The sequence below is a fragment of the Argiope bruennichi genome, chromosome 5, assembly GCF_947563725.1.
Source record: "Argiope bruennichi chromosome 5, qqArgBrue1.1, whole genome shotgun sequence".
Lineage (NCBI taxonomy): Eukaryota > Metazoa > Arthropoda > Arachnida > Araneae > Araneidae > Argiope > Argiope bruennichi.
Window position 1 is genome coordinate 32023505 of NC_079155.1, and position 26180 is coordinate 32049684.

Sequence of the window (26180 nt, forward strand, 5' to 3'; positions counted from 1 at the left end):
CTAAAGTGACATTTTGAGATGTCATTTGATTTGAAATTTTAAGAATATTTTTGAAAATCAAATAATCCTCACAAGATGCTTCTATCTCAAAATAAAAAATAGTGATTAATATTTATTTGGCATTATTCACTCATTTTTCATAGGAAGCACAGAAATGCAATGAATAAGATCATATTGACGATCTCGCAGGTTAGTATCCAAATAAATAATAATATTCATGAAATATTATATAACTTCTGCATAATACCAACTAAAGAACATAATGAAAGTTAAACATAAATGAATTAAGAACAGAAGTTGATTTTTTATGTATTTCAGTCAAGCGATCTCAAAATATATATCAGACGTAGAATATGAATAATACATTGAATAAGAATAATCTTTTAATATATTGTTCAGTGCTGAAATATCAGTTTGACTGGGGCCAGAGGATATATATAAAGAGGTAAATAGCTATTTAGGGGGGAAAAAGGTGAAAAATTTGAATCCTTAGGCTGAAATAAAATGCAATTATGAATATAATGTTTGGCAAAACGCAATGTTTGAGCTTTGATTTATTTATCACTAGCCGCCTCTGGCGACCAGCCGGTTCGCCAATCTTAATGTTCGTTTAAATTTTAATAATTAAATAGGTTGAACCGGAGTTTAACCGCCTTCTTCGCCAAGTTGCGATAACGCGCCAAAGCTGGCAATCTTTATTATGCACTATAATTGAACATCTGCTCCTTTGCTTTTGAACATTTCTCAAGGCCGTTGTTGGCGATTTTTAAAAATTGCGCAAATCAGGGGCTTAAACTCCGAGCGTACCATTAAATATTTTACGCAATTCCAAATTTAATAGATTCTTCAGCAAAATATTTTAAAACTTCAAATTTTGATAATCATATAATTCACTCATAATATTATAAAGGCGTTCAGTCACAACGTGATATGTATCTCTCTCATTTTCTGTTACCCCTCGTAGAATTTATGGTTTAAATTAAAGTGTAAATGATTAATCTGCAATTAATATAATAATATTTTTTACTAAAACAAAGCATTTTTTTAATAATATGATTACTGATAATAGAGTCACTGAGCGTTTAAACTTTATGGACACTAAACAATATCTTTCTTAATTTATGTAATATCTCAAGAATTTGTCAACAAAATTTTCTCAGATTCATCATGAACAGATCGATTCATTAACAATGTTTAATTTTAAATGCATCAAACACTAAGAAAATAAAATGAATCATTTAAAATAATCGGTCGAAAACAGGTTTAAAAAAACTACTTAAAAAACGATGTACTTAAAACTATAAGCATATACAAAAAATATATATAACTAACATAAATACAATTTAATTACAAAAGCATGCAACTGACCTAAAAATAATTTAAATCATTGAAAACAGATTAAAAAAAACTACTTAAAAAACGGTGTATTTAAAACTATAAGCATATACAAAAAATATATAGCTAACATAAATACAATTTACTTACAAAAGCATGCAACTAACCTAAAAAGAATTTAAATCATCCGTTGATAATGGTTGTCATGGCAACGCAATGCGCATGCGTGAATTTTCTTCGCCAGTTACGCTAACGCAAATGCGTGAATTTTTCTACGCCAGTCGGGGTAACGCTATACAGATTATACATTTTTAATTTCCTTTATTCTGTGTTATTTTAATTCAAAAGTACTTCAGAATGAATCTGAAATATGGATAAATTAACAATGTTTAATTTTAAATGCATAAAACATTAAGAAAATAAACAGAATCGTTTGAAATAATCCGCCGAAAAATGTTAACCCTAGCCTCTTTACTGTTGGGAGAAAAAAAAAACTGAAGCCGTACTCATTTGGCGGTGGGGAAAATGGAAGATTTTTTTGGCGAAAAAGTTGTCGGTGGGGAAAATAGAAGATCTTTTTGGCGGGAAAGATAGTTTTTAATTAATAATTAAAATTCTAATTAAAATTTCAAAAAAAGGGACCCCAGGTGCACATTCCCGACCTCTAAGGTATACATGTACCAAATTTGGTAGCGCTATGTCAAATGACCTGGCCTGTAGAGCGCCAACACACACACACACACACACACATTGAGCTTTATTATAAGCATAGATTATTTTACTTTCAAAATTTATATTTGATTATATAATAGCAATAGCATTCGCACCCAAAAAAGTAGTGAATATCGTCGGAATATCGGTTCCAGTAATTAAAACATAGAAAGGTATTGTTGTAGAATATAGTTTAAAGGAAATTTAAAGGTTTATTAAAATTAGAGAAAAAAAATTGTAACGATTTAACATTGATATCCGTGAAAAGCTTATTTTTTAAAATAATATAATACTAGTTTTTGTACAATATTTTTCTCCAAATCTACCGAGGGAAAACATCAAAATATTGGTTAATTTTTATTTAAACGGCTAATTAAAAGTTCGAAAAATCCTTTTTTTTATTGAAAATCTATTAATAAAAAGTAACCGAATGACAAATTTTCTAGCTCTATTTTTAACACTTTGTTCGATGAAAAGTTTTGAACGACTTTTTGGATAAAGAATTTTTAAGGACATTCTGGATGATATGGCATCATGAATGATGTAATTTTGAGAATTGATAGCTCTATAAATCTTATCCATCATTGTTCTTATTATCAGATAAGTGCTATCGCCGAATCTTATTAATAAACATTTTCAGTTATAAAAAGAAAAGCAAAAGATAAAATACTAGGATATTAATAAAAGAAAAATATGAGTACCATGTCGCGGGTTTTGAACGCTTACTCTGCGCTTATGACAGTTCTATACATACACAAAACTTTCATGTCTATCATACATTGAGAATTATGATAGACATCAATAGACATGTCTTATTATTACTTTAGTAGACATAGCTTATTATTACTTTAAGATCATAAAAATAATGTATGAAAAGTTTTTGTAATAAATATATGAATATGAAAAGTTTTTGTCTGTTATTGGAAAAAAAAAGTCAGAATTATACTAAAAATAAACTGCAGTTTGCGGAAGAATTTCTTTTAGACTAAATTAATCGTTTTCTTAAATTAATTAATCGTTTTAGACCTCTAATCGTCTTCTAATTTAATGATGTACCAGTATATTTTTTTCTCTTTGTACCTTGATGTATTATGAAAATATCAGAAATCCTCTTCTAGGAAAATAGTATATCTAATGATCTTACTGGAAATGAGAAATGAGGGTATCTAATTAGCCTTCAAATAAATTTATTCTCTTAGTATGCGGTATTAATGTCAGCATGGTGGCCTATTTATTTCCATTCAAAATATGTGATAGCGTCCTTGTGGGCGGTCTAAAGGTCTTTTTGTTCAATTTACCTGAAAATCTGACAAAACATTTTCTTTCCCCCCGTCGGAATCGCTATTTTAAAAGGATATGGAAGAGTTAAAATTATAGTAGTATAAGTTACTTTTTAAAAAAAGTAATTTTTTAATTGTATCTAATGTGTAGATACAATTCCTATGTTCAGCTTGGATCCCAGATACTTCTAAAATGATAAGTCTTCGACATTTTTTTCAACAACATATCGAATAGTACATAAAAATTTTGAGATATGTTTATGTTTCAAAGAAAAAAATATCTATATAAGTTACACTATTGTAATTTTAGTCCATGTTCAAAGTTCATCATTTAAACTGACACAAATTCAGTTAAATTAATTCTATTTCTTCTGTTTATTTTAAGAGAATTAGGATATTCTCTACAATGAAAGTCACGGAAATTTGAAATGTAAAGAAAGAGGAATGCAAGTTTAGCATAGTTGTAAAATATAGTATAAATACACAGAATGTATAGTATATAGTATAGAATAAAGTACAGTATAGAATAATGTATAGTATAGAATAATATTATACAAATTATAAAATACCATGAAAGTATTTTTTTCATAAAGTATTTTTAACGATATTTCTTGTTTAAAAATATAGTAATTTTAAGAATTTTCAGTATAATAAAGTATTTATTTTTATAATCATTTTATAATAGTAATCTATATCTATACTTATAATAAAGCACAATGTGTGTGTGTGTGTGTGTTGGCGCTCTACAGGCCAGGTCATTTGACATACAGCTATCAAATTTGGTACATGTATACCTTAGAGGTCGGGAATGTGCACCTGGGGTCCCTTTTTTTGAAATTTTAATTAGAATTTTAATTATTAATTAAAAACTAACTTTCCCGCCAAAAAGAAACTTCCATTTTCCCCACCGCCAAATGAGTAAGTCTCCAGTTGTTTTTTTCTCCCAACAGTAATAAGTTTTTTCGGCGGATTATTTCAAACGATTCTGTTTATTTTCTTAATGTTTTATGCATTTAAAATTAAACATTGTTAATTAATCCATGTATCAGATTCATTCTGAAGTACTTTTGAATTAAAATAACACAGAATAAAGGAAATTAAAAATGTATAATCTGCATAGCGTTACCCCAACTGGCGTAGAAAAATTCACGCATTTGCGTTACCGTAATTGGCGAAGAAAATTCACGCATGCGCATTGTTCTGATTGTTGTCATGACAACCAACGGATGATTTAAATTATTTTTATGTTAGTTGCATGCTTTTGTAAGTAAATTGTATTTATGTTAGTTATATATTTTTTGTATATGCTTACAGTTTTAAGTACATCGTTTTTTAACCTGTTTTCAATGATTTAAATTATTTTTAGGTTAGTTGCATGCTTTTGTAATTAAATTGTATTTATGTTAGTTATATATTTTTTTTGTATATGCTTATAGTTTTAAGTACATTGTTTTTTAAATAGTTTTTTTAAACCTGTTTTCGACCGATTATTTTAAACGATTCATTTTATTTTCTTAGTGTTTGATGCATTTAAAATTAAACATTGTTAATCAATCAATCTGTTCATGATGAATCTGAGAAAATTTTGTTGACAAATTCTTGAGATATTACATAGATATTCTGTAGTGCCCATAAAGTTTAAACGCTCAGCGACTCTATTATCAGTAATCATATTATTAAAAAAATGCTTTGTTTCAGTAAAAAATATTATTATATTAATTGCAGATTAATCATTTACACTTTAATTTAAAACATAAATTCTACGAGGGGTAACAGAAAATGAGAGAGATACATATCATGTTATGACTGAAGGCCTTCATAATATTATGAGTGAATTATATGACTATCAAAATTTGAAGTTTTAAAATATTTTGCTGAAGAATCTATTAAAGTTGGAATTGCATAGAATATTTAATTATTAAAATTTTAACGAACATTAAGATTGGTGAACCGGCTGGTCGCCAAAGGCGGCTAGTATAATAATATACCATAGAAAATATATTGCGAAACAATAGCAATTAAAAATTATGATTTAATTAAAATAAATTAAAAATGAAATAAAATAAATATATTTATTTATTTATTAAGATTATGAAATAAATTAATAAATTAAAAATTTAAGATATGAAAAATATAAAATATTTTTCATTATAAATAATCCTTTGAAAATATATTAAAGCCTAGAAATAAATAAAAAAAATTGGTTGCTTTCAAGACACGTAATTCTTGTAAATATTATAATATATCATTTTAATATATTATAATGCAATGAAACAATTTTGCATATGCATGCCAAAATTTTAAAAACATGTTGTGAAAAATTCCAAAAATATATCTTTTTATCAAAGGATCTCATCTTACATTTTCAATCGTAATTTATAAAGTTTCCAGCTCATGATTTCTTTTTTGAATGCATGCATATTTAGCATATCCGTAATTAGTGAAATAAACTTTATATCATGAATGCAGGTTTGATTTTTTTTTTCTGTTCTTTTAGGTGTCGTTCTAATTTCCTAAAATTTACACAGTCGAGAAAGATAACTACTTTTTTATTTTCATAGTACTATGAGCAAATTTCATTCTATTTGTATGCAAAATGCTGCAATACAGACTGGTAAGACGAAAAATTATTAAAGATAATAAGTCATTAACATTAAGAAGTATAATACTTCTAACATTTTAAAATCAGAGTTTCTAAAATGTTAGAAATGCATTACATTTTTTAATTCTCAGTATTTGTAGGTGTAAATATCTTATATAATATGTTTGTTTAACTTTTTTTTGAGTGAAAATAAATTTACTATTTGTCAACTTCCTATAAAATAATGATCGATATCAAGGAAAGAAAACCCAAAGGAAAAAAATGACAATCTAATTGTCAATTATTGTCTAATCAGATTCTTTTTCTGTCATTTGTCCTAGCTGCCATTTCAAACAAGACATGACATACATCACAAAAATCCATTATTTTGAAATAAAAGCAAACCCGGAAATAATGTTTCTTTGTTTATTTGTTTACTGGAAAAAATAAGTTTTTTTTTGTGTGTGTGTGCGTGTGTGTGTTATACTTTTTTTGGTTAGGGAATAATGTTTTCTCCAGATAATTCCAAAAGTGAATATAATACTATAAAAAAAGAAACTAAAAAAATAATTTAAAAATATATACTATGTTATCAATTATTTTAAATTTAAAATATGAGAAAAATGATTTAAAGTATTCAGTTTGGTAATAAATTCTTGATATAGATTTGAAAGAAATCGTAATATTGATATACAATTCTTTTAACATAACCTAGAATGTTAATTTGTGTGTTTTTTACTTTAATCTCGTATCGTGTTGTGTAAATCTAATGAAAGTGAAGAAAGCCGACGGCTTAATTTAGACGAAATAGAAACAATAAATAGCTCATGATTTTGCCTTGGTTACTGATAAATGTTTTGCTTTGAAGTACATCAAATTTCCATCTACTAAAATTGTTAAATTAATGAGAAATTCAACTATACCTGCTAAAGATACAAATATATAACTAAAGAGATGAGTGATTATGTTACATAAGTTATTTTCTTTATTTCTTTTGCTAAATTCTTCAAACGATAATTTGGTTGTGATTTGATCAAAAATTGTCGTATTCAAAAATATTCCTTTATTATTTCAGAAAAAAATATTTAAAAAAATCCTTTCACAATATAAAAGAAAGTGGAGACAAAAGATTATAGCTCCGTAAAAAGGTATAGCCTATGTTAAAAGCTTATAAGACAGTGATATTTTGATAACATTTTCTATACGAAACATAAGGCATTGTAAAAGTATCATTGTATTTATTATCAATGTAAAAGTAAAACTATGATGGAAGAAGAAATGATAATATGTTATATAACAATTATTCATCTGAAACTAATCAATCTTTTCATTTATCTGAAATTGTTGAAGAACTATCTGCATTATTCACAATTCAATGAAATTATTTTATTTTATTTATTATTCTTATTGCGCACTGTGTAAAGCAATGAAATTGAAATACCGGTAAAGAAAAATTTTCCAAAGCGTAAAATTTTCTTCTCGTCGAATCGACTTAAATCGATTATATCGGAATGTCTTTTTAAAATTATTTCTGAATTCCTATACATTAGGAATTACTCTATAGAATCAGATCTTTTATAGAATCAGAATAATCTATGCTCTGTAGAATCAGAACAATTTACAACGGTGATTTCCCAACTGAATCATTATAGTTCTTCAGTTTCTTGTTGCATTTTTAACATCTGTCAATAAAAATAATATAACATAGAATCGTTTTCTGTCTGCAATTTTCGTTTCCGGTTAATAATGTAAATATAAAGTATACAAACAATGTACTTTCATGTATTAAAGAGATTGATTTAAATTTTCATCATCAAAAAAATTATATGAATAACTATAATTTAAAAAATCAGTATTTTAAAAAAAATATTCAGTAGTGTGTAGGAATAAAATCTTCTTTACATTTATTATTTTATAAAATCTAAAAGAGTCAAAAAAAAAAATAAATAAACCTGAATTGAAGATGCAATTTTATATATGAAACAAACATTTTTGAAAATATTTTTTTTCTTACATAAATCTTATTTCCAAAACAAAGTAATTGATAATTAAAAAAAAAATTATCTTACTCATAGGAAAACAAACTCTGAAATTTCTCACTTTCAAAAATAACCTGCTAAATCTTCCATTCTAAATGAAAGTTAACAAAGGAAAATCGAAAACTCGCCTTTTCTTAGGTGTGCAAGAATTTATTTTATTTTCCCCTTGATTTAAATTCTTAAAAAAAAATCCAGATTTGAATGCTGAATCTTATCATTACAGTAAATTATATTTGTATCAGTGCAGTATTTTGTTTCTATTCTGTTATAAATACTTTTTTGGATAGCTCAATCTTTTTAGAAATATTTGTCTTCATATTAACCCTTTCTAGGGCCGTGGGAAGTATGCTTCCCACCAAATTTATCAATATTTGTATGAAATTATATAGGTTGACGTAAGTTCTGACAATTTTTTTTTTGCAAAGACAAAAACATAGATGCTTCAGTTCTTTATCTTACACAAAATGATGAGTCTTGATTTGTTACTTAATTATTAATTAACCAAATTAATTAATTAATCAAATTAAATGAATCCCTTTTCTTATTCTAATTTCAAGCCTAAAAATATTTTAACATAATATGACTAGAAAAAAATGGCTCTTTAAAGGGTTAACAGCATAAAAAAATTTATATAGATCTGTTATTTATATATATACTTAGATCAGTTAATTATATATACTTAAAAATTGACTCGATTATTTTGTTTTTCTGCAATAACAACGAAAAAGATTTTATACATTACCTTTTCTCCTGATAAAGAGTAATTAGTGTAATTGCAGTATTGTTATTTAGGTGCACGTTCGAAGTAATTCTCTGCTTAAACACAATAATGACTTTCCTTATGTTTTTTATTATATTTTGTCTGTGATAATTCGTCTACTAACGAATTGCTATTTTCTATCTTTTTAGTCCTTTACGGAATAAATACTAGAAAGTCTTCTTTGCCAGATTCTAGGCTATGAATATAAGAAAAAGTTTTCTTTAAGATTTACAACAGCTCGTTGATAAACTTCATATCCTGATACTGAGAATTATCATGCGATTACCTGTCACGAATGAAAGTTGATAATTAATAACAATTTGATGATGTATATAAGTATATAAGTATATAAGTCAAGTATTTAAGAAAGCAAGGAAATTGTTGTCGAAGAAGAAAAGCATGTGATGCTGAAAAAAGGAATCTAAAAATGATGATTTTGATTATTTTCAATAAAAAAAAATGGAGGTTGTGGAGATGGAGGAAATAACTTATATCTAAACTTCCATGGTTGATTTCTCAGCAAATATGTATATTTTAATTGATTACATTGAAGAAACCAAAATGGAAATACGTTCTTTGAGAGTTAGATCATAGTTATTCTACCAGAGATTATTGCTTAAATAGACTTACTCACGTAGCGTAAATGTCGGCAAAAAAATGAGTTTAATAGGAAATTGTAAATTCTACTTGAAAGGAAAGATCTATTTTCTATTGCTAAATTAAAATATAAGTACTTATTTATTTTCAAGTGTATTTCTATATCTGAGATATTTCCTTCTTGTGTCTCTTAGCATTCAATTAGATCTGCTTTTATAAAGGCTCGTTCTCCGATTTTCACTCACATAATTGGAGATTATTAAGTATAAATTACTTGAAAGTTATGATAGTTTTTATTTGATATTCCATGAAATAAATATCTTTTTATTGAAAAATAGTTAAAAGTCAGTGTTTTGGTATAGTTGGGAAAGGCAGGTGAAATACAGGGTGTTTATAAAGTCCCGGACCCATTTTGATGTTTAATAACTCATAAAATAATAAAGATAGATTTAAATTAATAACATAAATGGTTAAATAGACTCAAAAAGTTTCATGATCCTTGTCAATGATCTTCCACGTGTGCCCCCTTCGTCGCACGGAGAATATCAAGTCGATAGTCAATTTTACGCCAGGTAGCGACAAGCATGTCGGCATCCACAGAGCCATTTGCGCACATTATGGCGATTAACAATGCCAGAAACATGGAAGGATGCTTCATCGGAGAACATTATGCTCTTCAGAAAATCAGCAGCATCTTCTATCCTCCTTAGCATATCTGTTGCAAAGGCCATCCTCCTAGGCCTATCGTTCGGTTCCAAAACTTGAACAATTTGAACTTTGTATGCATGCAGTCTTAATTTTTTCTTAATAACCCTGTACACCGTTGAAATTGGGATATCCAATTCTGTTGCCGCTGATCTCACAGATATTCTAGGATTGTGTAAAAATGTCTCTCTGACACGCTCAACATCAAAATCACTTGTACAAGGACGTCTGGAACGTTTCTTATCTTCGATACTTCCAATTTCTAGAAAATTCTTTTTCCACCGCAACTTGCTGTTTTTGGATGGAGGATCTTTTTGGTAAATTCTTCTGAAATTTCTCTGTGCTTGCACTATCGATTTCATTTCTATGAACCACCATAAAATCTGTGCTTTCTCTTGTGGTGTATGCATTCTCCTTAATATCCGCTCGAATAAAACATCACATACAAAAGTACTACATAGAACAAACACATCAAAAGTAAACATAACATTGCAATAGTTGCGAAAAACAAAAGAGAGAAAAATGCAATTAATAATCAGACAATATTTAGAAAAGTACAGATATTTAGACTGGAAAATGAAATTATCTGAAATTAACCACACGTGCAGACGATATTTACAAAAGTAAAAATATTCAAACCTGAAAAGGAAAATATATGAGTTATTCCATCAATAAATGCCATAAGTTTGTTTATATCTTTATTATTTTGCGAGTTATTAAACATCAAAATGGGTCCGGGACTTTATAAACACCCTGTAAATTCCAAAGCAATAAGCTGTAATTTCTCATCATTTCAAGTAAATTATATTCAAATCGGTTCCATCGGTCCATAATACTGATTACTATCGATTATGAATCTGAAATAGATTTTCCTTTCTTTATTTTCTAGAGTAACTGAGAGCACACCGGGGTAATTTTAAGAATCGCTATAACTGAGACTAGTTAATTAATAATTTGGAAAATAGTCATTGTTTAATGAGTCCTCTATAACATGGACACATATATAATAGAACTATTTTATATCTTTAATAATAATTTTAAATCGAAGAATATGAATAATTCAATCTCAAGTATCCTAACTGAACCTAATAACTTGCTAAATTTTGTAATCTGAGTTATTTATCGATAAATGAAAAACTGGGCAAATTCAAGATTATCCCAGTTAATAATGGTTCCTAACTCTAAAAAATACAGTACTTTTATTAACTAATGTCAAACTACAAGGTGTTATGAAAATTTTAATTATTTTAATTGAGTAATTAAATATATCATTATTATTTTAATTGCATTTTTAATGTATGTTTTATATAATCAAAAAATTAGAATATTTGCAATTTCTGATATACATTATTTAAATTTTGGAATATTTTTTGTTTATCTTTAATTTTTTCTTGCATCTGAATTAATTAAGTTTTACATTTCATTGACTCTCCTGGACAGCAGTTAACGCTCGTTTAAAAAATCAATAATTAAAAGCCGTTTTGCTAAACATATTATAATCAGAAAAATATCTCCATCTGTAGAAATAATGCATCGTATTTTTAAAATTTATGCCTATTCATCAATCTTCATTAAGGCTGGTTTCGAGAGATAGTTATCTGAAAAATATTTAATTGCTTATTTATATGCTATGATGCATTTGGTTATCCGTAGTTTTCCTTCCGACTGTAGACAACTTCATATTAAAACTTAATTATTATGTTAATTCATTCATTCATATCATGAAAACCCAAGATTTGTTTTGACTGCATGAATGATTCAGCTTTGCTTATCTATACTTATATAAAACTAAATGTGTATGTATGTGTATGTATCATTGAGCTTTATATAAGTATAGATTAAGCTATTTCCTACTTAGTACAATGCAACTTGGATTTCCCTCATTAGAAATAGCATGGCACAAATGTGGATTATTCTGTTAGCAGACATTTCTTTTACTGAGCATTAAAAAAAACAGTTATTGTTTTGCTTGTACTATTGTATTTCATTTCGAATATTATTTTTCTTTCCTAAAATTATTTTTAACGTATTGAAATCTTCAGATTAGTCATCCCATGCCAGTCACAATGCGTGTTGTTTGAGTAAGTTTGATATGTCTGTCATGGGTATTTGCTCTAATTTCACGATTTTAGTGAATTCGATTTTCTTCTTTCTTTCTTTCTTTTATTCTCGCTCACGAAAGAATTTTGTTTCGAATGTACTAAGATTTACTACATCCGCAGTTGAATATATGTTTGTACATGTGTGTGCATGCGTATATGTGTTTAAAACTTGATTTGAAGAAGTACGCTTGGAAATTCTTTAACGATTTTTATTCTTCACAACATCTGGGAAATAGTCTAATTTTTATCTTTTGTCGAATTTCTTTGTCCAACTCATGATGAGAGCAGTGCAGCGAACCGTTTAGAAATGCAGAAACCAAGGAAAGATATAAGCCAGGAAAGATATTCTGAACTTATATTGTTTTAGAAAAGAATTTGTCAAGACAGTATCTTGATTCTGTAGGATATATATATATATATATTGTGTAAATTTATCATTATTTGTAATATTTTCTTTTCTCATTTAGAATGTTTGATTTAAGTTCAACACTTTATTTGTGCTGTTATTAAGATTTCTCTTGTTTTGATGCATATCTTAATACGTTCTAATGATAAAGTAATATTTAAAATACTGTAGGTTTCCCTTAATTTAACAAAATAATTTTTATGCAATATTAATTATTGGTACAAGTTGAATATCGGTGTAAGTGAGAAATAATGATATTTAGCAAATATTTGGTACACACACATAGAGGGACAATGTGAATGACTCTTATGTTTCTGCGATTTTTTGGAAATTTCGGGGTGGAATATCAAGTAAGGAAATCAAGAATCCTTATATTTATATATTAAAAGGCGAATAGCTTAGATATGAAAATGATCATACACAGAAGAATTAATCTTTATAAAATTCATTTTTAAATAACTGCAAGAATTATATTAGGATCCATTGTATGCACATAAACAAAATAGAACATTTAAAATGATTTTTTTTCCCCACAAAAAGTATTTTAATATTTGCCATTTCGCAACTAAGCAAATTTTACTCACATTTCTTCTAATTTCATTTAGTTATAAATACAGTTTTTAAAAAAATCCCATAATCTTTACAAATTGATATAATTATTATAATAATATGAACTGATTATTAAATTTCGTTTGCCAGAAAAGTTTGATAAAAAAACAAAAATAATTTTCAAGGGAAGTTCTTAAAAACTGCGCTAGATGTCACCACGCATCATTCAATAAACTTCTCAAACATTTTTTCTTTTTTCCTTTTGTGCGCCAATTTACGGCTTTTTTTAATGAGGCAAGACGTCAATCAATTGTTACGCCGCTAAAGCTCATCGCTGTCTTTAGCGGCGTTTATATTTTGCAAATGTCACGTATTTGTTGACTGAACGTGTTTTCATTTAATCAGCAGGCCTGGTAAAAATTATTTATTTTCTTAAGAAAATTCTCTTTAGTAGTGTTTTCGTAATTTTTCAGTATAGACTAAAAATTTAAGTTTGAACTTAATTACTTATTTTATGTTCATTTCCTTGCAGTCTATCTGATGCTTATGTCTTTTTTTGATTTCTTATGAATCGTTTACAAATCCGAAATCTGAAATCAAAATAAAAAGAGTTTTCCGATGAAAGTGGAAAAAATAGTTATAAGTTTTAAAAGAGATAAATATTTCGAGTTCAGAACTATAATTCTTTAATAGAAAATCGAATGCTAAATTTTGAATTTGTATACCCCTTTTATTTCCAAAATTGAAAATTTTAAATTGTAGTTTCTTACCTAAATTTTTCACTAGTTGGAAGCTTATATTAAAGATATATAAAATTATAATTTAAATCATGAATTGGAATAAAGAAAAATGCTTATGAAATTCTTTTCTTAAATCTTTAGAAAAGTCTGATCTATAAATTTTATCCTTGAATTATATTTTTTCCTGATTTCTTCACAAAAATTATCAAAACATCAATATAAAGCTTTACGATAGTCACAATCGGCTTATATTCTTTAAATACAATAAATTCTTGGCGACAATGTGAATTATATATCATAATGTAGAGATACGTGTAAGAATATGATGTAAATAACTTTCGTATGTAGTTTAAATATTCTCGAGGGTACTGATGCGATTATAATAAATAAAAATATTTCGTTGAATTTTATTGAACATGTTTCTGAAAGAACTAGAGTTTGAATTCTTTGTTTATGTTGATTTTTATATTTAAAGAGATATGACAGTAAGTGATAATGTTTCATTTTTATATGTTTTTAATTTGATTTTAGCTTTCTTTTATTGTATTTAAATTCATGTATTAAAGCAGCATCCTGATAATAGTGCTTTAATGAAGTAATGATAATAACGATGTAAAAGAACAAATAAATGAAACGACATGTAATCAAAATTTTAATAAATAACTGATTATTGCAAATTTAACTCTACTATTTTAAATTCATTTTAAGCTTATAATTTTAAAGTTTTTTTTCAATTTTAATTCCTTACAAAGTATAGAAAACTAAAGTCAAATTTTTAATATAGTATTTAACACAAAATACACATCTTTATTGCCCTATTAATTATATATTCTTTAAATTATCGAATTATGTGCATGCAAATAGAATTCAGGTAGTAATCAATGTAATTAAAAATACCTTTAATTGTTTTCTGGCTTACTGATTATCTGAATGTTAAGAATCAATCCTCCAAATGCATATATTTTTATTTTTGCGGTTTGAAAATTGATCTATTTTCTGCTATATTCCGGGGGGGGGGGGAGTAGCGTGGTTTTTTTTTTTTTTTTTTCTTTTTTTTTTTTTTTTTGCTATTTAAGCGCAGAATAATGTTTTATTATGATGTAGCATGCAAAATTCTCTTCGTTTGAAAAATGTTTTAACTTATTTCAAAAAGTTTCGTTTAAATAACGACTTTTAAAGAAATCGTAGTTCAATTCATTGTATGTTTTTTCACTAGTATTTTTTGAATGGTAAATTAATTTCAGAATTTTTCTTTTGGAATTCCTTGCGTCGATAAAGAAATTGCAATAACTTCTTATTATTCTTCATCATGGTTTAAACTAGCACCAGATAATTTATTTTCTATTAATTCACTAATTGTATCAAGATACTGATATCATAATTTATATACTGTTCGTTTATGGAGCAAACGACGTATAGCCGATGTATTGGTCGTATAAACGAAGTACTTTGTCATTATGATGATGGAATGAATCGGGAATGTAAAGAAATGTTGTATAAATGAGAAATATATCATCAGTGCTTTGCTGTATTTAGAAATTTTTAATATTTTTTCTGATAACTGAAGCTATGAAAAAGTTTTCTTGATAAAACTTATTAGATTGTTTTTATGTGTCTAATTATATATCCATGTTATTGAATATGAAATTATAAATCTGGAATTTATTTGCAAATCATCAAACTTTCTTCATATAAAAATCACTTTCAAAACCATGCTAAGAAATATTTTTTTCCTTTGAATGAAACTTGTTAATGACCAAACATAATGCGAGATAAAACTTTTCTCCATATTAGAACGTTTTGCTCAAATTCTTCTCGAAAAAATAGGTAACTTTAGGCCATAAAAATGTTTTGACAGAGAATGCTTTAACTTCTTACTAATAAAAATAATGAACCACTTAAGAATTGATACATTTTTAAAGATAATAATATCATAACGGTTAAAATAAAATCTATCGTGATTTTATAAAATCAGTTCTATATTAATCAGAAACATCACTTGTTTCTTTTAAAATTTTAAAAATAAAATTAAAATTTTTTTTATAAATTTTTTTGATGTTATAGAAGTTTGACATACAAAATTGATATTGCTTCAAAACAAATATGATTTCCATTTTTCAGTTTAGTAAATCTGTCTTTTCAGTGGATATTCGAGTTTGTTACCCAGAAGTATTTTTTGAATAATCAACTTTTTAAAACTAAACAATAGCCTTTCATTGTTTCCTCAGTGCTGATATTCGATACTGAAAGGAGAAAAGGGTGTTCCTTATTTAGCATATTACTTCAAGAAGCTTGATTTTAATTCTGAGCAAATGTAAAGCAACTACATTAGCCGAAGGAAAAGGTGTGATAAATAGAAGAATACTTTTAAAATCCAAGATTTTTATTTAGATAAATCTTCATGAATTAGTAATTACCTTCTGTTTATCAGATTAAATAAATACAACAACAGGTTCAGATTTAATTTTGATTAACTGTTATTTCCAATAATTATATATATTGTTTAATTTTTTTTTAAATATTCTCTCCTTTGGTTTTATTACCGTTTCAATTATTTTTGATAAATACGGTGATTCAAAAGTCATTAGGAAAATAAAAAGATTTGGTGAGGCAAACAGAAACAAATAATTTTCACTGCAAAACATGAGATAAAAAATGCAAAATGAGGATACACCAGATAAAGCGTGGTACACAGATTCAATTCACAGTAGTACAACAGCGGAATTGCATGAGTTAAAACATTCTAGATCTTGCGCAGCGTAATGGATGCAAGGAAATGTAGGGTATAGTATCAACAAAAACCTTTGGAATACTTAAAATAAGTATTTAAAGAACTTACCGTTTGAATCTATACTCCATTCGCTTAGTATTATTAATACAACTGTAATGATATGCTGTTATAAATTTGCATTCAATTAAAGCAGTGTTTGCTTTACTATAATCTAGATCCACTTTTTGGAATATTCTTTTTTTTATTGATATACTGTAAAAGAGACTCCTGTTACTTTATTGTAAAAAAATGGATTATTTTAGTACGCCTAACCTACTCTTTAATTTTATCCAACAAATTTTGAATTATCCTTTATATTTTGCCGTTCTTTGAAGAACACTACATATATGTTTTTATAATGACCATATAAGTAATTAGACTAGACCTGGAGCTAAATTAATGCTGTGTAATTAAGTTATCTCCACTCTGATGAAAAAAAGTTCTTCTTACTAGAAGAGTTGTACTCTGGTCAGTGATGATGACCCTTGGATTCTTGTTCTGACCCCTTCTTTTATGCTATCATGATGACCGTCATTTAGATTATCCCACATGCTTATACAGGAAGGAAATGTCTCTCCTCTATTTCTGATTTTATGCGTGTCTAATTCCAAAACAAATTATAGATTATATGAATGTCTTTTTTTCAAAACACAAAACCTACTTTTTTCATTGAAGCGTGATCTTTAAAGTAAAAAAAGGCAAACCTTAAAACGGAGTTACGTTGGTATTTTTAGCTCGAAAAATTGTTAAGCTAGATAAAGAAAAAATACGAAAATAACCAACAAAAGATCGAGAAGCAATAAATAGTAAAGCACACATTTTTCTGTTTCACATATTTTAGTCATGCCTATTCTCATGCATTATGACAATTTGCATGCAGCATGTAGTGCATATTACTACAGTGCGTAATATCGTGGAAAAGGGAATCTTTTGAATCTCGCATTGAATGGCATCGTATTAGTTTTTTTTATTGGATGACTAACTGCATCAAATTACATACAGTTGTTGGATTCGATGTGCATACATTGAAATTTAGACTTTCCCACAGTCAGAAATCTGTTGGAAAATAAATCGGTTGACCTTGGGATCAGGGAGCATGAAAAGTCGGGAGATAATATCAACAAAGTACTTTTTTTAAACTCCATCTTACGCCGTTTTTCATGCAGAAAATACTGTCACAACTCCATTTTAAGAATTATATTTTCTGTGAAAAATATAGATGCTACCGTCTGAAAATTTAAGAAATCTTCACTGTAAATTTAACTTTGAGTGTAACTTAAACTTTGACTGTAACTTAATTCGTAATGTGTCTTTTTCACATTATTCTTGAGCGTATCCCATATAATATCTACCCAAAATTTTATTCCATTTTTTACCTAATCATACTCCAACAAAGTCTTTTTTAAATAATCACCCGTTATATAATTTAAAAGTATCATTCTGTATATACTTTTTTATTATTTAAGGAAATGAAATACATGTTTCACTAATGAAGCCTGCGTTCTATAGTAGTAGAATTCTATATTTTAAATTAAAAGAATGCAAATTTATTATACCAATTCCATATTTTTACAATAATAATTTCTTCAATGCTTCAAAAACAGAAGCTTGCTTGATAAAATTACTAATTTATATAAATACTATCTAGAAAATCTCATTCTTTCACTCAAATCTCATGAATATAACGGATTATTTCCGAATTTTGTTTGATAGTTTTAATTTTTCTCGCAGTGTCTTTCTCTCTCTTTTTACAATAAATGAGAATTCAGATTTCTTAATACTTTCTTTCAGATATATAGAAAGAAACGATAATGTTAAATATTTCTATAATTTTGGCATAGCTTGACAATATTTGACAGACAGCAAAGCTGGAAATTTAGATCATTATTTATTTTCTTTTTTATAATAAATGTTTGTAAACAAATGTAGTAAGTATATACCATTCCCTTCCATTTATAAATATGTAATTTCTTATCATATCAATAGCAAATGGTAAAATTAAAAGAATTGTCAGAACGAATTCGATATCAATATCGGTGATAGATTTGGGTTAATTTATAGAAATACTAGCCGCCTTTGGCGACCAGCCGGTTCGCCAATCTTAATGTTCGTTAAAATTTTAATAATTAAATATTTTATGCAATTTCTACTTTAATAGCTTCTTCATCAAAATATTTTAAAACTTCAAATTTTGATTATCATATAATTCATTCATAATATTATAAAGGCCTTCAGTCATAACGTAATATGTATCTCTCTCATTTTCTGTTAGCACCCGTAGAATTTATGCTTTAAATTAAAGTGGAAAGAATTTATCTTCAATTAATATAATAATATTTTTTACTGAAACAAAGCATTTTTTTATAATCTGATTACTGAAAATAGAGTCACTCAGCGTTTAAACTTTATGGGCACTAAAGAATATCTTTTTTAATTTATGTAATATCTCAAGAGTTGGTCAACAAAATTTTCTTAGATTCATTATGAGCAGATCGATTCATTAACAATGTTTAAATTTAAATGCATCAAACACTAAGAAAATAAAACGAATCGTTTAAAATAAACGGTTGAAAACAGGTTTTAAAAAAACTACTTAAAAAACGATGTACTTAAAACTATAAGCATATATAAAAAATATATAACTAACATAAATACAATTTACTTACAAAAGCATGCAACTAACCCAAAAATAATTTAAATCGCCCATTGATAACGTTGTCATGGCAACAATCAGAACAGAATGCGCATGCGTGAATTTTCTTCGCCGGTTACGTAACGGAAATACGTGATTTTTTCTACGCCAGTTGGGGTAACGCTATGCGGATTAGAAATTTTTAATTTCCTTTATTCTGTTTTGTTTTAATTCAAAAGTACTTCAGAATGAATCTGAAGGATCGATTCATTAACAATGTTTAATTTTAAATGCATCAAACATTAAGAAAATAAACAGAACCGATTGAAATAATCCGCCGAAAAATTTTAACCCTAGCCTCATTACTGTTGGGAGAAAAAAAAAAAACTGAAGCCTTTCTCGTTTGGCGCTGGGGATAATGGAAGATTTTTTTGGCGGAAAAGTTGGCGGTGGGGAAAAATGGAAGATTTTTTTGGCGGGAAAGTTAGTTTTTAATTAATAATTAAAATTCTAATTAAAAATTCAAAAAAAGGGACCCCAGGTGCACATTCCCAACCTCCAAGGTATACATGTACCAAATGTGGTAGCTGTATGTCAAACGGTCTGGCCTGTAGAGCGCCAACACACACACACACACACATTGAGCTTTATTATAAGTATAGATTAAGTAAATCGAAGTATATTAAAGTATATCCGTACTATATCCGTAGTTGGCATACCATCCGTAAAATCAGATGGTATGCCAACTACGGAAACCTGGATAGTTTGCAAAATGATGGAAATAATCAACAATAACCCATAATAATCAATGACCAACAACAACATTCTATTGTTGATGGTCAATAATCAACAACAGAATGCTTTTGCAAATTTTTTATTTACGATTGAAATTTCTATATGTACGTAGAACTTAATTCTTTTCTTGCAAGTTTGTTGCTTTAATTTTTTCTTTGTAAAAATCTGTTGGTCGTTTACATATGCTTTATAAAAATTTTTTTTATAATTTGATTAAAATATTTAATGGCATTTTGGGATTAACAACCATTATAATCCGAAAAGCGGATAATACACCTTTGGAAAATCGAAAGTTTACTGTTTTTTGTCGAAATAAATCTAATTACTTAGTTTATATTAACAATATTCATAGTGTATTTTGTGTCTTCACAGTTAATGTCTAGACAACCTTTTATTGTTACTTTCTCATACAGCTTTTAGTAGACATTTTGCTATGTATTATTTTTTATCCACGCATTTCTTAAAAATAAGCTATAATGAATTTAATTCATATTTTTACTATAAGAAAAGTTTCTTCCTTAACATGCATTTCCGAATTTTACATTTTATTTTCATTGCATAAGGAGCACGTATCCTTTAACAGAAAACTTATTTAGCTTTTTATCTCATCACTTGTGGTTTGATAAGCATCGTTTTAGCTAATTTCTCCCATCTGTAGGCATGCGTGAGTTGGTTTCTGAAATTAGAACTTCATTTTTTTTCTCGGTACAGACTAAATATTTCATCTGTAAACTGTTATTAAAACAGTCCCGTGACCCGACACAATTACTATTGACGTCAGTCGAGCTTTTATAAGGTCACACGCACTGTGCCATCGCTTCGGATCTTCCCAGCGCGAAGATGTATGCCTTCAGCATGAATTTGCGACCAGTGGGTGAATCTGGAAATACTTGCGTTTTCAAGGTTTTTGACTCATCAATGTAGGAAGCATAGTACATGTAGAGCTTGAGACAAAACACGTGGAGATTTAACTCTTTCAACTGAACGAAACGTTTATGAACATTTTTACTTTACATTTAATTATGAATAATTAAATGGTAAAAATGTATCTCATTCTATAGAGATGAGAAATAATTTGTTACTTTTTGTAGATAACTGATCAATATTTCCGTTTTGAAAGCAAATGCTGTTATAATAAGGACATCAAACTAATTGAAGTGATTTTCTTCTTATGTTTCATAATCTATAATTGTGGTTTTGGTTTTTATTTGAGTATATTATCTGCTTTATAATCAGTTCAGTATTTTTATATAAGTGTATCATTTCATTATTGAGCTATTCAAGTTTCTAATTTAATATATCAAACAAAAGTTTGTAAAATTTTCATTAATATTTTAATTGATTATATAACATTTATTTGTATAATTAACTTCGCTAAATCTTTAGTTTAATTGCATTATATCTACAATGTAAAGTAATTTTGTGAGATATAGGTAAGATAGAAATAGATAAAATAGTAAAAGCTTCTAATAATTTCTAGTTTATAAATTTCAATTAGGTTTGAAATTATTGAGTTTTGTTCAAAAGAAAATGCATGTAATGTCATAACGTGAATAAGCATTTTCTGTGTAAAAAGTATTAATTCTGTATAACATTCCTTGATACTCTCATAATCCACTGGTTTTTACAAAACGGGATAGATTGTGGGATCCTTGCTTAAAGGATTCATAGAAATTATATATATATATATATATATATATATATATATATATATATATATATATATTATATATATTCTTTTTTTCAAATAAATCAGTTTAATTTTTATTTAATGTCAACACACTGTTATTCTGTTTTAAACTGAAACAAAAAAAAAAAAATCGATCATAAGGGCGTATGCTGGAACCTGGACTAGAGTCCCGCCCCGTGTTACCTTTTGGCTTTGAACATTTGATAAGATTATAAAATCTAGCAAATTTATTTCCAATATTTCTTGGTTTACATATAAAAACTAACTTAAAAGTGAAGAAATAATAATTATTTTTCTTTCAATTTAATACTTGTAAGTACTAATGTATTATAAACTAAGTATTACTATTTATATAAAAATAAATATTGTATTTATTCCTTTCTTATATTAAAATTTAAGATTTTATTTATTTATTCACTTTTTAATTTACTGTTGCCCCATTCTCACAATGCTTAGCCAGTTAATTTACGCAATCCCCTTCTAAAATTGGATTTCCGAGTAGACAACTATATACTGCAGGTGGGCAGGTAGGATAATTGTAAACATTCCTATTACCTATTTGCCAAATATATAAATTTGTAAAAAATATAAATTCATTGTTTTACAAAATATAAGGGCAGTATTAACATTTTGTCAAATACAGTTAGTTGGTCTACGTCGTATTTGTCTCATTTCGTTATCATAGTTTTAACGATACTGATAAAAACCAATCATCTGTTTAAATTAGATTGTGTCCAAATGTGGATGCAATCAGTCATAATATAGAAAAAAAATATTTTTACTAAGTTACTAAAATTAAAAATAATCCGAAATAAATGATTAACAATTGATTAAATTTAAAATGTACTCAAATGTGAAAATAAATTGATCAAAAATAAGGGCCTCGTGATGTTCACTGCAAGGGTCGCATAATACCTAAATCTGCCACTAATTACTTAATTTTTTTTTTTTTTTTTTTTTTTTGCCCGTGTGTTTGCTACATTTTATAAATTGCCAAATCAAAAGAGAAGCGGCGGAGATAATATAATTTATTAATTGAATGATTTTTCAATCTGAATGTTAAGGATATTTTGGATATATAAAGCATCAACATTTGACAGATTTAAATATTTTTGTTTTAAACATGCTTTTCAAACATAATTGTATAAATTGGTATTAAAAGAATGTTTTCTTTTGATAAAAGATAACAGAATAAATTTTAATTTTAATTGGTATATTTTTTGATAGAAAATAAAACATTCCAGAGGAATTTGGACGTTTTCATTAATTTCTGCTTTAAATAAATATCACTTTTTATCAAATGGGCGATATACTAGAGAAGCTTTCTATATTTGTGATTGTCAGTTTCAATTCAGAAAAACATAAGAAAGGTGTAATTTTCCTAAAAACAAAATATTTGAAAAAACTTAGACATGGGTTTAATATTACATACTTTTAGTCACCTTCAGTGAACTAGTTTGTTGGATAATTATGAACTAGGTTTTTAGGAGATTTGAATAAGTACTTAGGAAATTTTCGTTTCTTGAGTAAAAATATATCAAACCAATTTTTTTTATTTATTTACAATATAATCATGAGCATATATTGTCATGTTTCCAATTTTTGTGCAATTAATTTAAGATTCGCTTTCTTAATTAAGAGTTTAGATATAACATCTCCTTCTCCTTCCTGTTCAATTTTAGAGTAACTATCAGGATTTTGTAATCATTTGTGCAAAATTGGTTACAAAATCAATATCTAAATATGATGTTTAAAAAAGGAATGATAGTAAATAAGACTTCGCTTAAATAGCTCTATTTAGAATGAGCGGCTTATGTTAATCGATTTGGTTTCAGAAATCACTTATTCATTGAAAGCAGCCACTTCTCAAAATCCCATGTGTGGATAGAATAAAAATTTGCAGTCCTCACATATGCGGAATGTCATAAATTTTGCAAATGGTCTGATATATCCTATTTTTCTCTTTGAAATGCACTGAAACCTGAAAAACTACGGTGGCATGATTCACATCGAAGTCTTGAGAACAATCGACCTCTGCCTGACCCCTCTAACTATTGACGTCAATGGACCACGTGACTTAATTCCTTACTCATTCTAAGAATAAAAAATATTTTATGTTACTCATTGCAAGATTCATGTATCGGCGAAAGAAGAAAGTCAAATCTAAGAATTCGCGCATTTTGTATTCACCTCATTGAAAAGCATGTTTACTTTTAACTTTCAATTTCAAAAAAAAAAAAAAAAAAATCTTAATTTTGTGGCAACATATAATTTGCAGAAAACAAATTTAAAAATAAGTTCTATTTTAATCAAGTTTGTTATATATTTAGTAATAAATTCTGTTAGTAAGATAATAAATAAACGTCTGTGAGTGCACGTCTGAAATGCAATGAACCATTTGAAACTTCCTTATAATAAAATAGGTGAAAAAAGTATTTAAAAGAAAACACATTGATCTTGTGCAAATGGAATATCATCAACAGATATTTCTATTGATAAAAGTCTTTGTTTTTATTCACTTAATTTAGAAAATAAGTTACCATTTTCAGCTGATTACTGTGATACTAGTACTGAATTTGTCTGTGAGGGCTTATCTGAAAAAGCAATAAAACAATTAAAACTTTATCACAATGTTATAAATAGACTTGTTAAGTGTAAAAATTAGTTCTTTTTGAAGAACAAATTGTTCTTGTGCAAATGGTATATCATTAACAGGTATTTCCATTGAAAACAGTTCTTCTTTTTATTCGCTTAATTTAGAAAATAATCTACCACTTTTAGCTGATTATTGTGATAATTGTAGTGAAATTTTTTCAGTAAAACAGATAAAAGTTCTCAAGATAATTATATAATTCTAATTTACAATTGTATTATAATTTTCTAATTACATGAGTCTGATTATGCAGTCATTTTGATAATCTCACTCCACTGCTTAAATGGCAATATCATTTTTCAGGAATTCTGAATATGAAGCATATTGTTTTTATTATCTATCAGCTTATCTCATTAGAAAGTCAGGTTGTATTTGAATATTTTAAGAAATGTATATCAGTTTCAGTTAGCATATCAGTTATGCAGGTTCGGCTTACTAGAAAGAAGGTGCTACGTCAAAAACGTAATATCTTGAAACATGTTTGCGTCCTTGATGCTGCCATATCAACAAAAAAAAAATATATCATAGTAGTTTTGAATTACATTTCTTTTAAAACATTTTAAAATTCAAGTTTTACAAAGAATGTGGGTTTTTTAATTAGTAAAAATGGAATATAAGAATTAAATTTAAAAAAATGCAATTAGAGGTTGTTTGATTTAAAATTTTTAGGACTGAAGAACATTAATTTTCAAATAGGAGAATTCCTCAAAAATATAATTTTATATAACCTGAAAGTTAAAATTTGCAAGATGTGAAGTAAAATATATACTGTGCGCATTTAAACAAATTGAATAAAAAGGTTTAATTATTAGTAGGATCAAATTATTCATCCAACGAAACCAACGAATTTTTTAATTAAAATTTAATTAAATAATTCTTATTACAATAGTTTAATCAATTTTATATTTTTAAACAATATCTAATCAATTAGAATGAATTATGGATTTTCATACATAGATTTCAACTCGAGTGTCTTACAACTATCAAAATTTAATTAGAAAATATATATTCTGCACAATTTTAAATCTAAGCAAATAGTTCTCGTTAAAAAGATAAACAGATCATTAAAAATTTTTTCAAAACCCCCAAAAACTACCTGAGACAAATTCCATATGAAATCGCTATTTTGATTTTTACTTTCGTGGGAATTTTTTTCTTCTTAAATATATGAATATCTCCAAGCCAGAAGTATGTTATGAATAAGATTATTTTAATAACTAATCATATTGCTTAGTTAAAATAATGACAGAATACATTTTATCATTTTAAATTATAAATTTTAAAATGTTCCTTCGAAAATAACAATGATATGGAATTCATTATTTACTCCAATTTCATGAAATATATCACAAAGGGACGCCGAGAGTGGAGATGAGCTTTGGAGTGAAGATAAGGAATGCAGGCTCCTTACACATCGATTTCCTTAATATCTCCCCCCTCTCCATTCTTTATTTCGAGATGGTGAGTCACTACTGGGAAATTCCCCTGAGAATGTTTCCCCACTCTTTTTTGAGTGGGAAACATTCAATTGTAAGAGCATTGAAAATATTAAGTGCTCTCTTAAAAGTGTTTAAAAGAGCATTTGATATAAAATGCTCTTTTAAACACTTTTAAAATAAAAAAAGTATATTAATTATGACAATCTAATGATAGAAATTCAAATAATTTTTTACGGCAAGCGTAATAGAAATTCATATAAAAATGAAATATGAAAAAATGAAAAAAATATTTGAAGAATGAAAAAATGAAATATTTTTAGTTTAGTATTTTTTATCGAGAATTATAAACACACAGAATATAATCTAAAATTTTAAATTTCAATAAATGTACGTATA

The 26180-nt window shown here is 27.0% G+C and overlaps 1 protein-coding gene across 2 annotated transcripts in view; it reads left to right on the forward strand.

Annotated features, from left to right (window-relative positions):
• The window catches only part of LOC129968673 (inositol-trisphosphate 3-kinase homolog), a 200064-nt gene that overhangs the window by 34773 nt on the left and 139111 nt on the right, over positions 1–26180 (forward strand). Inside the window, exon 1 of one of the 2 annotated variants that reach the window (XM_056082804.1) lies at positions 13380–13478. The exons of the other annotated variant lie outside the window; for it this stretch is intronic. The gene's annotated coding sequence lies outside the window, so the exon portion shown is untranslated. Of the gene's footprint in view, positions 1–13379; positions 13479–26180 lie in introns of those variants that run through there. 2 annotated transcript variants of the gene reach the window in all.